The sequence below is a fragment of the Callithrix jacchus genome, chromosome 12 (assembly GCF_049354715.1).
Source record: "Callithrix jacchus isolate 240 chromosome 12, calJac240_pri, whole genome shotgun sequence".
Lineage (NCBI taxonomy): Eukaryota > Metazoa > Chordata > Mammalia > Primates > Cebidae > Callithrix > Callithrix jacchus.
In genome coordinates this window covers 4,853,027-4,867,001 of record NC_133513.1, presented here as the reverse complement: position 1 = coordinate 4,867,001, position 13,975 = coordinate 4,853,027, and the positions used below count along the sequence as shown (strand labels likewise).

At 49.2% G+C, this 13,975-nt stretch overlaps 1 long non-coding RNA gene across 1 annotated transcript in view; it reads left to right on the top strand.

The window, feature by feature from the left end:
• Positions 1-418: 418 nt before the first annotated feature.
• Positions 419-13,975, top strand: part of LOC128929233 (uncharacterized) — a 38,044-nt gene continuing 24,487 nt past the window's right edge. Inside the window, exon 1 of the long non-coding RNA XR_008475314.2 lies at positions 419-508. This is a non-coding gene — a long non-coding RNA (uncharacterized LOC128929233). The remainder of the gene's footprint in view (positions 509-13,975) is intronic.

Genomic DNA, 13,975 nt, shown 5'->3' with positions numbered 1-13,975 from the left:
AGGCAGGAGAACTGCTTGAATCCAGGAGGCGGAGGTTGCGGTGAGCCGAGATCGCGCCATTGCACTCCAGCCTGGGTAACAAGAGCGAAACTCCGTCTCCAAAAAATAAATAAATAAATAGAATAAACTCCAGGCGTTTCCGCCCAAGGAAGGCAGCCTGGTCTCCTTCCCTGCGTTTCCCCGCGGGCTGCCGTCTCGAGGTGACTCAGGAGGAAGCTGCCGTCCCCAGTTCCTCCTCAGCACTCCAGCTGGTCTTCGGATTCGGGAAGATCATAAGCTAATTGTCCGGTGATGAACTGCAGCCAACGAAGCCAATGACCTGCACCTGGGCGGACACTCAGCCTGCGGAAACGCGGGAGCTGCGGGAGGGAGGCCGAGCACCGGCCGAGCCGACTTCCGGCCGCAGAGGCTGCCGGGTAGGGGTTATGGCGGTCTCCAGAGTCAGCTGGCACGGTGTCCGGAGCCACTTGGGACACTGCGGATGGAGAGCGCTGGTTCTCAACACCAGGTACCTAAGTCCGGGTGAGGAGCGGCCCCTCGGCGCCCCAGACCCCCGCCACCGCCCCTGTGCCGGGCCACCCCAGAATATCGGGCAAAGCGTCTCAGTCCTCCTTGCGGGAGGAGAAGAGGCCAAGCCGGCGAGCGGGCCTCCGGTCCCCAGCGGCGCATTGGCCTGTGTCTGTCGCCCCCCGGTGGCCGCGTTAGGGACTGCAACCGGGCTTTGTCGCTCCGGTTGGCCTCGTTCCTCTTCCAGGCTTTGCGTGTGTCCTGACCACTAAAAGCCCCAAACGTGACAAAGTAAAATGGGCACCGTCAAAAACCGCATGGGAAGGCAGTGCTGGATTCGCTAGAGCGCGTGGTTAGATTTTCGGAAATTTTGCAAGGTGGATGTTAAATACATTTTTGACGTCATTATTTACAAATAAATTTTACAAGTCTACAATTAAATACATTGTATTAAAAACAGAGGTAGAGGGCGGCGCGGTGGCTCACACCTGTAACCCCAGCACTTTGGGAGGCCGAGGTGGGTGGATCATGGGGTCAGGAGATGGAGACCATCCTGGCCAACATGGTGAAACCCAATCTCTACTAAAAATACAGAAATGAGCTGGGTGTGGTGACAGGCGCCTGTAGTCCCAGCTACTCCAGAGGCTAAAGCGGGAGAATCGCTTGAACCCGGGAGGTGGAGGTTGCAGTGAGCCGAGATTGCACCACTGCACTCCAGCCTGGCGACAGAGCAAGACTCTGTCTCAAAAAAAAAAAAAAAAAAAAAAAATTAGCCAGGCGTCATGGTGCATGCCTGTAATCCCAGGTAGGTGGGAGGCTGGGGCAGGAGAATCACTTAAACCGGGAGGTGAAGGTTGCAGTGAACTGAGATTGTACCACTGCATTCCAGCCTAGGAGACAGAGCAAGGCGAGACTCTGTGTCAAAAATAATAATAAATAAGTAAGTAAATAAAGGAAGAAAACACTCAATTTACCACTGGCAAATTATTTTGCTGTTTTACGACTCTCTGTTCTTGGAGTGATTAACATCGATCGTATTTGTATGATGGGCATACTATGTAATGATACGCTGGTGCACGTTTTTTTCCAGCTCTGTGTTCCATGACATCATATTGGAGACTTTAAATCAGCTGTGGTGGGAATATTTACACCATAGCAATTGGCAAACCGTAGAAATCGGGGCTTTTTAAAAATTTTCCTCCCAGAAAGTCAGTTGTTAAACATTGAGCAGCATACCACTGGATTGAGACAACAGCCCACATGGAGAGACGGAACAAGGTCTGTGTCTCTTTGGGGTCTTTTGTTAAGACTCAGCGCAGAAACTGACACATGGTGCTTGAGTGTTTGAGGAAGAGCGGGAGAGAGGAAATCGTGTGCTTCACTGGGCTCTCAATTTACTTAGGATCAGTTTGCCTAACGTCGACCCCGACGTGGACTCTCACCTCAACCTTTCCTCGCCATTTATTCTAACGGTCCTGGGTGCACCACGTTCGAGGCCCGAATGCTAACAATTGAGTTTCAAAATCGAAAGTCAGCCAGGAAACAATCTTGAGTTGGGGGTGGCATAATCAACTTTGCTTTAGGATGTGATCAGGCATCTGCGTGTGGAACAGGTTGAGGCAGGGAACGCCCGTCATCAGGGAGACCAAGACTTAGTTCCACATTGACCGTATGTTGGGCCTGTGTAGAGAGGGATGGGGCTGCAGGGATGAGCATGAGCCCAATCCATGGTCCCAGGAGCTCAGTCTTCTGAGGCAGGAGATAGTACATAGTCACTATGACTGTGATGTGCACGCTGGGGGAGAAGACAGGTGGACGTGTCAGAGAGCAACTCACTCTGCCTGGAGGAGGCAAGGGAGCAGTGAGCCAGCCCAGGACTCGTGGGGCTACAGTCAGAAGGACGCTGTCAAAACAGGGGAGACAGGTGATGACAGCCTGTGGGAACTGCCTAAGCAGAGCCCTGGGTCATTTCTTCATAATAGTTACGAGATTTTATTCTAATAGCTGTTACTACGGTGCTTGCTTGTCGAAATGAAAACTGAAAACAAGTATACAAAACAGTTGATTACTAATCGTGTATTGAAAGCAGCAAGAGGTTCCACCACACCAAACAGACCAGTTCTGAGGTTTCCCCAAGATAAATTTAACAGCTCCACCTTCTTCAGTGTTTATCAAAATCCAAAAAAAAAAAAAGTAGAGGTTGTCTTTTTTGATGACAAATCATAGAAGGCCTGGAAAGGGAAAACCGCAGTAGACTGATGGGAGATAAAGCCGGAGAGTTTCTGACTGCAGACTGAGCAGGAATGGTCAGCATTGCAGCAGAGTGAGTCCTTGACGGATGCAGTTGGGGGAGGTTCTTTATTGTTCTCCAAGCTTGAGCTCTTTGTCTCCAGAGACATCTAGCTCTTCAGCTGTCTCCTGACCTGTAGCTGCTGTCTAGCCAAGAAGGAATCCTGATTCCCCATTGTGGCCGAAGGTTGGTGGCTCCATACCAGGCCCACGAAGCTCCATTCAAGCACCAGTATTCTGTCTGTCTATCTTTTTCTCTCTTTTTCTCTCCATTTTTAAAATTTGCCCAACTTTAGCATATAGCTGGATGCCTTGACTCACAGTGAATCTCTGAGGTTTTTTTGAGGCAGGATATCACTACGTTACTCAGGCTGAAGTACAGCAGCTATTCACAGGCGTGACCATAGTGTACCACAGCCTTGAACTCCAGGGCTCCAGCCATCCTCTTGCCTCAGCCTCCCGAGCTGGGAACACGGGCTTATACCACTGAGCCCAGCTACCTAGAATTTTTTTTTTTTTTTTTTTTTTTTGAGATGGAGTGTAGCTCTGTCACTGAGGCTGGAGTGCAATGGAGCCGTGGCTCACCACAACCTACACCTCCTGGGTTCAAGTGATTCTCCTGCCTCAGCCTCCCAAATAGCTGGGATTACAGGTGCCCGCCACCACACCAGCTAATTTTTGTATTTTTAGTAGAGACGAAGTTTCACCATTTTGACCAGGCCGATCTCTAATTCCTTATCTTGTGATCTGCCCGCCTTGACCTCCCAAAGTGCTGGGATTACAGGCATGAGCCTCCGCACCCAGCCTTAGAATTTTGTTGTTGTTGTTTTGTTTTTGAGACAGAGTCTCACTCTGTCACTAGGTGCCAGGCTGGAGTGCAGTGGCACGATCTCGGCTCACTGCAACCTCTGCCTCCTGGGTTCAAGCAATTCTCCTGCCTCAGCCTCCCAAGTAGCTGGGAGTACAGGCGTGCACCACCACACCCAGCTAATTTTTTGTATTTTAGTAGAAACGGGGTTTCACCCTGTTGGCCAGAATGGTCTTGATCCCTTGACCTCGTGATTCGCCCGCCTCAGCCTCCCAAAGTGCTGGGATTACAGGCTTGAGCCACCACGCCCGGCCAGAATTTTTATTTTAACAATCTGTAGGTCAAACCTGAAAAACAGCCTCTAAGTAACTTATAATTTCGATTTATTTGATAATTTGATAAATTTACGTTTTGACCCTTATCCGTTTGCATTTTGTTTCTGTATTCCAGGGTTATACCCATAGTCTACTTTTCTCAGTATGTTTATAGTTTGAGGTTTTAAAACATTTTTATGAAGAACATTAAGATATGTATTTTCCAAATATGTCAACTAGTTTTTTTCAGTGATGTTTGTTGAATGAATCATCTTTCCATTCCCCACTGATTTAAAATGACATCAACATTAGATACATCTGTATATATCTGTTAGGGTAAAATTCATCTGTGTGATTGAGGAAGCAGGACCCTCACGGAGTGACATTAAATAGAGAATTACCACCGAATGCAGTGGCTCACACCTGTAATCACAGCAGTTTGGGAGACTGAGGTGGGCGGATCCCTTGAGATCAGGAGTTCAAGACCAGCCTGGCCATCATGGTGAAACCCTTGCCTCTCCTAAAAATACAGAAATTATGGCCGGGCACAGTGGCTCGTGCCTGTAATCCCAGCACTTTGGGAGGCCGAGGCGGGTGGATCCCGAGGTCAAGAGATCGAGACCATCCTGGTCAACATGGTGAAACCCCATCTCTACTAAAAATACAAAAAAATTAGCTGGGCATGGTGGCGCATGCCTGTAATCCCAGCTACTCAGGAGGCTGAGGCGGGAGAATTGCCTGAACCCAGGAGGCGGAGGTTGCGGTGAGCCGAGATCGCGCCATTGCCCACCAGCCTGGGTAACGAGCGAAACTCCGTCTCAAAAAAAAAAAAGAGATCATCCAGGCCAACATGGTGAAATCCTGTCTCTACTAACAATACAAAGATTAGCCAGGTGTGGTGGCACCTACAGTCCCAGCTCCTCGGGAGACTGAGGCAGGAGGATCACTTGAACTCAGGATATGGAGATTGCAGTGAGCCGAGATCTCGCCACTGCACTCCAGCCTGGAGACAGAACAAGACTCCGTCTCAAAAAATATACATATAGAAATTAGCCGGCATGGGAGCACACACCTTTAACCCCAGCTACTCGGGTGACTGAGGAAGGAGAATGGCTTGAACCTGGGAGGTGGGGGTTACAGTGAGCTGAGATCGTGCCACTGCACTCCAGCCTGGGCAACAGAGAGCAAGACTCTGCTTCAAAAAAGAAAAGCAAAGAAGAATTAGGCCAGGTGCAGTGGCTCATGCCTGTAATCCCAGCAGGAGGCTCACTTGAGCCCAGGAGTTTAGCACCAGCCTGGGCAGCAATGACAAAACCTTGTCTCTACATAAAACTATCTTGGCATGGTGGCTCACACCTGTGTTCCCAGCTACTTGGGAGGCTGAGGCAGGAGGATCACTTGAGCCTGGGAGATGGAAGCTGCAGTGAGCTGTGATTGTACCACTGCACTCCAGCCTGGATAATGGAGTGAGGCCCTGTCTCCAGAATAAATACAATTAAAATTTTAAATTAAATCAAAATAAATAAACTAAGTATAGGGATTGGATTTTCCGTGATTATGGGAGCAAGCCCAGGGAGCTGCTTCCCACTGACTTCTGCACCTACATTGGGTGAAGCCGGTTTTAGCAAGAAGCGCTGGTAGAAAAAAAAAAATCTGTGTGAAGCAGGGAGAGTGAGAAGCTGGAACCACATCTGTCTCTCACTGCCACCAGCCTCGATGCCAAACAATAAATAAGCTGCTACCCGCCTCCTCCACGATGCACACACGCCCGGCTCAGGACTCGAGCAGCCAGTGGAGGAGATGTGGTGGGACCTGAAGGAGCTGAGGGCCTGGCCGCTGCCCGAAGCGGGCAGCACAGAGAGCTACGATGGGAACTCACCTCTGTTCCCCATGCCGACTCCAGAGCTGCGCGGCTGCTGCTTCACTTGAAACTTAGGATCTTGCACAAACGTCTCTTAAGGCCAGTTATCATAACATGAAGGGAATTCTGAAAAGATACTTGTTGGAAATAGATGCTCAGTGCCGCAAGGAAAAATCAGCACTGAGACAAATATCTTTCAGCAACACAGTTTTTACTTCCTGGACTGCAGGAAGGGGACCCTCGCTAGCCATCTTGCCAGGAGACTCCAATGATCAAAGGAAAACACACACATTTATCCCTTACGCATTTGGGGTCGTCCTTACTGCCGTGTCTGAGCTCTGTTGGCTGGAGCCAGCAGACCTTACCATTTAAACTAAAGCCTGATTGGCTAATATCTTAAAACCTTTTTAAACACGTAGAAGCAAATAGAGAGCTGGACATGCCTGTGAGCACGTCCAGCACAGGTATCTTGGTTAAAGTACAAGGACATGCAATGTACTACGTGCCTGTAAGCACGGCGTGTCTAAAGCTACATAGGAGAGGGCTGAACAAAGAATTATTGGCACGTTTATTCTTTAACAAGAAAGGAAACTTTGAAAAGGAGCTTTTCTGCTTCCCACAGTACAGTTTTTCTTTTCCTCATTTGTTTAGTTTTTAAATTTTCAAATAATACTGGGAAGAAAACTAAGGCACCTGCATTTCACCATTTTAAATATAATGGGAAGACTTGGGTTTTTTATTTCTCCCTATTCCTTTTCAGTCTCTTTTTTTCTTTTTTGAGATGAAGTCTCACTCTGTCACCCAGGCTGGAGTTCAGTGGCAGATCTCAGCTGAAACCTCCGTCACCCAAGTTCAAGCAATTCTCCTGCCTCAGCCTCCCAAGTAGCTGGGATTGCAGGTGCGTGCCGCGATGTTCAGCTCATTTTTGTATTTTTTAGTAGAGATGGGGTTTCACCATGTTGGTCTGGCCTAGCTGGTTTCGAACTCCTAACCTCAGGTGATCCACCTGCCTCAGCCTCCCAAAGTGCTGGGATTACAGGTGTGAGCCACCTCGCCTGGCCCAGTCTCTGTCTTTAAAAGAACATATTTTTGGCCAGGCGCAGTGGCTGTACTCCAGCCTGGGTGACAGAGCAAGATTCCATCTGAAAATAAATAAATAAAAGAACATATTTTTCTCTTTCCAAAAGAATAAACTAGCATTTTAAGTCCATTTTAAAGGAGAGAAAAAAAATATAAAAATAGCTTTCATGCATTTTTCATTTGAGCCTCAGCGAAGCAATATTTTAAATTTTTAAAAATTTTGTCACGTTTTGGTAAATTAATTTTTTGCAGAAATCTACATAAGATTAAGCAAACAGTGTCAGCTTCACCAGGACACAACAGGCTTCTCATAAGACGTGACGCTTCAAAACACCAGCCTGCAAGAGTGGAGTTGTGCGTTCATAAGATCAGGGCTCCCTTGTTGTGTAAAGAATGTGTTTCTTCCATTTTGTATGGCAGTTCTGTGAAACTGGTTTGTTCCTAACAATAGAATTGACTTGTCAGGATATTCTGGATGTACATGAACAGAAACAAGGGTTAGAAATGCTCACTCGCCCTTGCCGCTTGATGTAGAAGTCAGGGGTGAGTGAACAAGGGTCAGAGCTGAAACAGCTCGTACGTCTGTGGCTGGCTACACGGTCAGCTCCCCAGAGCATGCCAGCTGTCAGGACATCCAGGAGCTGTCACAAAGGAGTGACAGGCAAAATATATAGTCATAAACCTCACGTGTTCTGATCAATAGGAAAAAATGGCAGTTATTTTAATTCATTACAGTACAAGCTTTTATGTAACAAAACTATAATTACAAAAATAGTTTTTCCAGCATTGATCCTGTGACTACAATATTCCTCCCAGGAGCTGAAAGACTAAGAGATTAATTACTGGCATAATTAGTCTCACGCCCCACTCCTCACTCCATCAAAGGACTAATCATCTTTTTTTTTTCCCCTGAAACAGGGTCTCACTCTGTCGCCCAGGCTGGAGTGCAGTGGCACAATCACAGCTCACTGCAGCCTCAACCTCCCTGGACTCAGGTGATCCTCCCACCTCAGCTTCCCATGACCATAGGTGCACACCACCACGCCCAGCTAAGTTTTATACTTTTGTAGAGATGTGGGTCTCACTGTATTGTCGGGGCTGGTCTTGAACTGCTGGACTCAAGCAAGCTTCCTGCTTCAGCTTACCAAAGCACTGGGATTACAGGCATGAGCCACCGTCTATCACAGGGACGAAAATTCTTCTGTAAATTGCTATATGTAAAGGGCTTTGTGGGCCAGACAGTATCTGTTGCAGTCACCCAGCCTTAAGAATCGGAGTTAGAGGCCAATCTGGACGACTTGGTAAAATCCCATCTCGGCTGAAAATAGAAAACTTAGCCAGGTCCCAGACACTCTGGAGGCTGAGGCAGGAAAATTGCTTGAACGCCGGGAGGCAGAGGTTGCAGTGAGCTAAGATGGCACCACTGTACTCCAGCCATCTGCATCATTGCCAGGTATCTGGCAGGCTTGCACCTGGGAGGCGCAGGTCGCAATGAGCTGAGATCACGCCGTTGCACTCCAGCCTGAGCAACAAGAGCAAAACTTCGTCTCAAAATAAATCAATAAATAAAAATAAAATAATAATAACAGTAATTTGCTGTAAGATCTTAGAACCTTAAAACAGATACTGTTGCAATATGTTAAAACGTCTACTTTTTGTTTTTGAGACAGGGTCTTGCTCTGTCACTCAGGCTGGAGTCCAGTGGTGTGATCACGTGGCCATGGCCCTGACAGCCCTCCCAAGACATGGGCCCTTCCTTCTGTTGTCACCTGAGTACATTTCCAGTGGGACAGGCTTCCAAGATCAATCACGGCTCACTGCAGCCTGAACCTCCCAGGCTCAAGCGATCCTCCCATGTCAGCCCCTCAAGTAGCTGGGATTACAGGCGTGCCACACCACATCCAGCTAATTTTTTTGTTTTTTTTTCGTAGAGATAGGATCTCCGTAAGTTCCCCAGGCTGGTCTCAAACTCCTGGGCTCAAGCGATTCTCCCACCTCTGCCTCCCAAAGTGCTGGGGTTATAAGATGAACCACCGTGCTTGGTTCTTCACTGTTCTCCGTGTCATTCTCCCTGGGGCTGACACCCATCACTTCACTGTGACATCTAGAGAACTTTTTTTTTTTTGAGACGGAGTTTCGCTCTTGTTACCCAGGCTGGAGTGCAATGGCGCAATCTCGGCTCACTGCAACCTCCGCCTCCTGGGTTCAGGCAATTCTCCTGCCTCAGCCTCCTGAGTAGCTGGGATTACAGGCACGCGCCACCATGCCCAGCCAATTTTTTATATTTTTAGTATAAAATATAAAATATCCTGGTTACCATGTTGACCAGGATGGTCTCGATCTCTTGACCTCGTGATCCACCCACCTCAGCCTCCCAAAGTGCTGGAATTCACTTTTTTTTTTGAAACAGGGTCTCACTCTGTTGCCCAGGCTGAAGTGCAGTGGTGCAATTTCAGCTTGCTGCAGTCTTGACCTCCTGGGCTCAAGCAATCCTCCCCGCTCAACCTCCTGAGCAGCTACAGATGAGCTCCACCACATCAGGCTAAATTTTTCTTTCTTTTTTTTTTTAGATGGAATCTTGCTCTGTAGCCCCGCCTGGAGTGCAGTAGCACCATCTCGGCTCACCTCAGTCCCCCAGATTCAAGCAATTCTCCTGCCTCAGCCTTCCAAGTAGCTGGGATTACTAGTGCCCGCCACCACACCTAACTAATTTTGTATTTTTAATAGAGACGGGGTTTCACCATGTTGGCCAGGCTGGTCTCGAACTCCTGACCTCAGGTGATCCGCCCACCTCAGCCTCCCAAAGTGCTGCGATTACAGGCGTGAGCCACCGCACCCAGCCCTATATTGAGTTTTCTGTTACAGATGGATGAAACTGAATTCCTGAAGAAAAACTCAACCCACCTAAGGATGGATCTTGTTCCTCCTTATCAGGGGATCCCCAAGGAGAACGCTGGGCGTCCTCCCTCAGTCCAGCCTGGGTTGCAGCTTTAATGCTCCCTTGACGCAGGGCGGGAAGGAGCAGGTGGCCCATCTGTGCCCTGGGATTCGGGGGACGCCTGATGAAGTATTTGCATTTAATCACCATCTTGATGTGGATGCTTTTAGGAGCAATGATTGAGACTGGGAGGGACTATAAACACTCAAATGGCAGGAAGTCTTCGGCTGTCTTCCACCATCACTCCTCCAAAACATTTGTGTCTCATCTAGATAACAAAACAATTTCAGTGCACTCTGAGAGCACCTGGCCCACGTCTCCATTCAAGGCTGTGCACATGTAACCCGGCTCTTTTGAATATTAGACTCTTATCAGATTTTCCCATCATCCACCTTCCGCTCCTCACAGACCTTGGGTTTCAGAGAAAAGGCTCCCGGATTTCAACGCAATCTATTCTCTTCTGTGGACACAGCCCACGAGGCAAGCAATCTATGGAAGGCTTTTTTCTCTTTTTTCTTCTTTTTTCCTTGCCTTAGGGAAAAAGAAACCTTTTGTTGGAGTTTGTTTCACTAGCAGGAAAACTGACACCCATGTGGACAGATTGTCTGCACTCACTCACACATGCATTCATGTGCCATATGCTTTTTGGAGCCCACATTGCCCTCATCTTTGAGGAGCTCGCAGTTGGAAGGGAGGGGAGTATCCGGGCGGTGGAGGTGCCCACTGACTTAGTTACATTCGGTTCAGGGCTAGGAAGTGGAGCAAAAACGGGCCTTGGTCTAGCACTGCTCCCCAGTTGCTGACCTTTATTTTTACAAATCATCCCTTAAAAAAAGAATTGGTCCGGCATGGTGTCTTATACCTGTAATCCCAGCACTTTGGGAAGCCGAGGCAGGAGGATCACCTGAGGTCAGGAGTTCAAGACCAGCCTGACCAACATGGAGAAACCTCGTCTGTACTAAAAATGCAAAATTAGCCGGGCATGGTGGCTCATGCTTATAATCCCAGCTACTCAGGAGGCTGAAGCAGGAGAATCGCTTGAACCTGGGAGGCAGAGGTTGCGGTGAGCCGAGATGGCGCCATTACACTCCAACCTGGGCAACAAGAGCAAAACTCTGTCTCGGGGGGGGGGGCGGAATCTAGTGGCCAGGTGTGGTGGCTCACTCCCGTGCCCTTTGGGAGGCTGAGGCACAAGAGTCACCTGCACCTGGGAGGCGGAGGTTGCAGTGAGCTGAGATTGAGCCACTGCACTCCAGCCTGGGTGACAATAGTAATCACTGAGGGCTCCAAAGAGCTTTTGGGTGTGTGCATTACATCCAAGGCTACATAATTTTTAGGGCGTGGTGCACATTGAAAACTCAGACAAAAGGTACGAAAATAGAAAGCTTTGTGCTTTTCCCACAGTCTCTTTTTCCTTCACTCCTTCCTCTCTCAGCTTGTCACAGTGGTTCTGTTTGCTACTTATTGTCGTTCTAAGTAAAGAAAAATAAACATTTGACATATGAACACACATCTTACCGTTCATCTGTTTTGTTTTTGAGAGAAAACCTCACTCGGTCGCCCAGGCTGGAGGGCAGGGGCACGATCTTGTCTCACTACAGCATCTGCCTCCTGGGCTCAAGTGATCCTCTCACCTCAGCCTCCTGAGTCGCCGGGATTAGAGGCCACCAAACCCGGCTACTTTTTTTTTTTTTTTTGAGTTGGAGTCTCGCTCCTTCACCCCAGGCTGGATTGCAGTGGCTCAGCCTTGGCTCACTGCAGCCTCCACCTCCTGGGTTCAAGCAATTCTCCCAACTCAGTCTCCTGAGTAGCTGGGATTACAAGCACCCATCATCATGCCCAGCTAATTTTTGTATGTTTTTAGAGATGGGGTTTCACCGTATTGTTGGTCAGGTTGGTCTTAAACTCCTGACCACAGGTGATCCACCTGTCTCAGCCTCCCAGAGTGCTAGGATTACAGGCGTCAGCCACTGCACCTTGCCTGGCTACTTTTTTTTTTTTTTCCTGAGACGGAGTCCCACACTGTCACCCAGGCTGTAGTGCAGTGGCGCTATATTGGCTCACTGCAATCTCCGCCTCCTGGGTTCAAGTAATTCTTCTGCCTCATCCTCCCGAGTAGCTGGGACTACAGGTGTGTGCCACCACGCCCAGCTAATTTTTTTGTATTTTTAGTAGAGACAGGGTTTCACCACATTGGCCCAGATGGTCTTGATTTCCTCACCTCATGATCTGCCCGCCTTGGCCTCCCAAAGTGCTGGGATTACAGGCGTGAGCCACCGCGCCCAGCCTAATTTTTGCATTTTTAGTAGAGACGGGGTTTCACCATGTTGGCCAGGCTGATCTCAAACTCCTAACCTCGTGATACACCTGCCTCGGCCTCCCAAAGTGCTGGGATTACAGGCATGAGCTACTGTGCCCAGCCACCCGGCTACTTTTTAATTTTAATTTTTGTAGAGATGGGATCTCACTATGTTTCCTAGGCTGGTCTGGAACCCCTTGGCTTAAGATCCTCCTGCCTCGGCCTCCCAAAGGCCTGGGGTTATAGGCGAGTCTTAATTAACCTCAGGCTGCATGCCACAAGGCCATGAGTGACCTTGGCCTGTGTGTGGCTGGTTTGTGGGGTGGAGGGGGGCTAGCTGCTGGGTCTGTGTGTGAACACAGGCTTCGGCCACTCCCTGCAGAAGCTCAGGGTGTGGGGCTCCATGAGGCTCATCCTTCTCCCCAGCCACCTGCATGCTCCATTTGACGTCCTTTTCTACGGTGTTCACCTGTGCAAATATTTGTGGTTGGCGCAGCCTGCTGCAGCCGTGTCCCTTACCGCTGCCTGGGGTTGCCGCTGGCCCTGCTTTCTGGAGAAGAGTGTGTGTCTCAAATTCCGAGATTTAATTCTTTTCCTCTCCCCAGGGACAGGCACCATCTATGTTCACCTACACAGCACACACACGCAGGTTCTACTTAAAAAGTGGTTAAGAGCAATATCGTGCAATGATGAACACATCGCAACTGTTAGGTGCAGTTCCCAGCCAGTCGTGAGAGTGTGTGCACTCACAAGCCGGGAGCTCTCCGTGCACAGGCGGGATGCAGGCTCCTCCAGTGCTTCCAGCCAGCAGCGTGGCCACCTGCTGCCCTGCCCGTTATTCTGTAACGGTGCTCGCTGGCTTCCAGGGCTCAGGCCCCCAGAAAAATGGCAAAACAACCCTCCTGTGATTCCCCGAGATCCTCTTTACTTTTTCTTTCCTTTTTATTTTTGAGACAGAGTCTCACTCTGTTGCCCAGGCCGGAGCGCAGTGGTGCAGTTCTGGCTTACTTCAGCCTGCACCTCCCAGGTTCAAGCAATCCTCCCACCTCAGCCTCCTGGGTAGCTGGGACCACAGGCTTGCATCACCACGCCTGGCAAATTTTTAAGTTTTTGGTAGAGATAGGGTCTTACTGTGTAGTCCAGGCTAGTCTCAAACTCCTGGGCTTAAGGAATTCACCTGCCTCAGCCTCCCAAAGTGCTGGGATTACAGGAATGAACCACTGTGCCTGGCCTTTTTCTTGATTTTTTTTTTTTTTTTTTTTTTTTTTTTGAGACAGAGTCTTGCTCTCTTGCCCAGGCTCGAGTGTGATCTTGGCTCACTGCAACCTCCCCCTCCCGGTTTCAAGCGATTCTCTCACCTCAGTCTTCCAAGTAGCTGGGATTACAGATGCACGTCAGCACGCCTGGCTAATTTTTGTATTTTTAGTAGAGACAGGGTTTCACCATACTGGCCAAGCTGGTCTTGGACTCCTGACTTCAGGTGATCCACCCTCCTCGGCCTCCCAGAGTGCTGGGATTACAGGCGTGAGCCACTGCGCCCAGCCTTGCCCAGCCTCTTTCTTGGAAGTTAAACTGCACCAGAACGTGATTCAGTGGGGAGAGAACATTCCACCCACCTTTGTTGGGACCAGTGCTGTGAAGGGTTCTGGGCTCCAGGGCTGGACCCTCCAGCTCTGATCCTGGCCACCGGCAACTGGTCAGTTTGTGCCGTGGACTGATGGGCAGAAAATCAATGGTTTTGCTCTGCTGACAAAAGTGCACCTGCCAGCTGGCATGCAGGAGGCCGTCAAAGCACCGCGGAGGCAAGTATTCACTATAAAGATGTGGCTGTTGGTTGCGCGGTGATGAGGATGAAGTGCAGGAAGAGACTGGCCTCAGG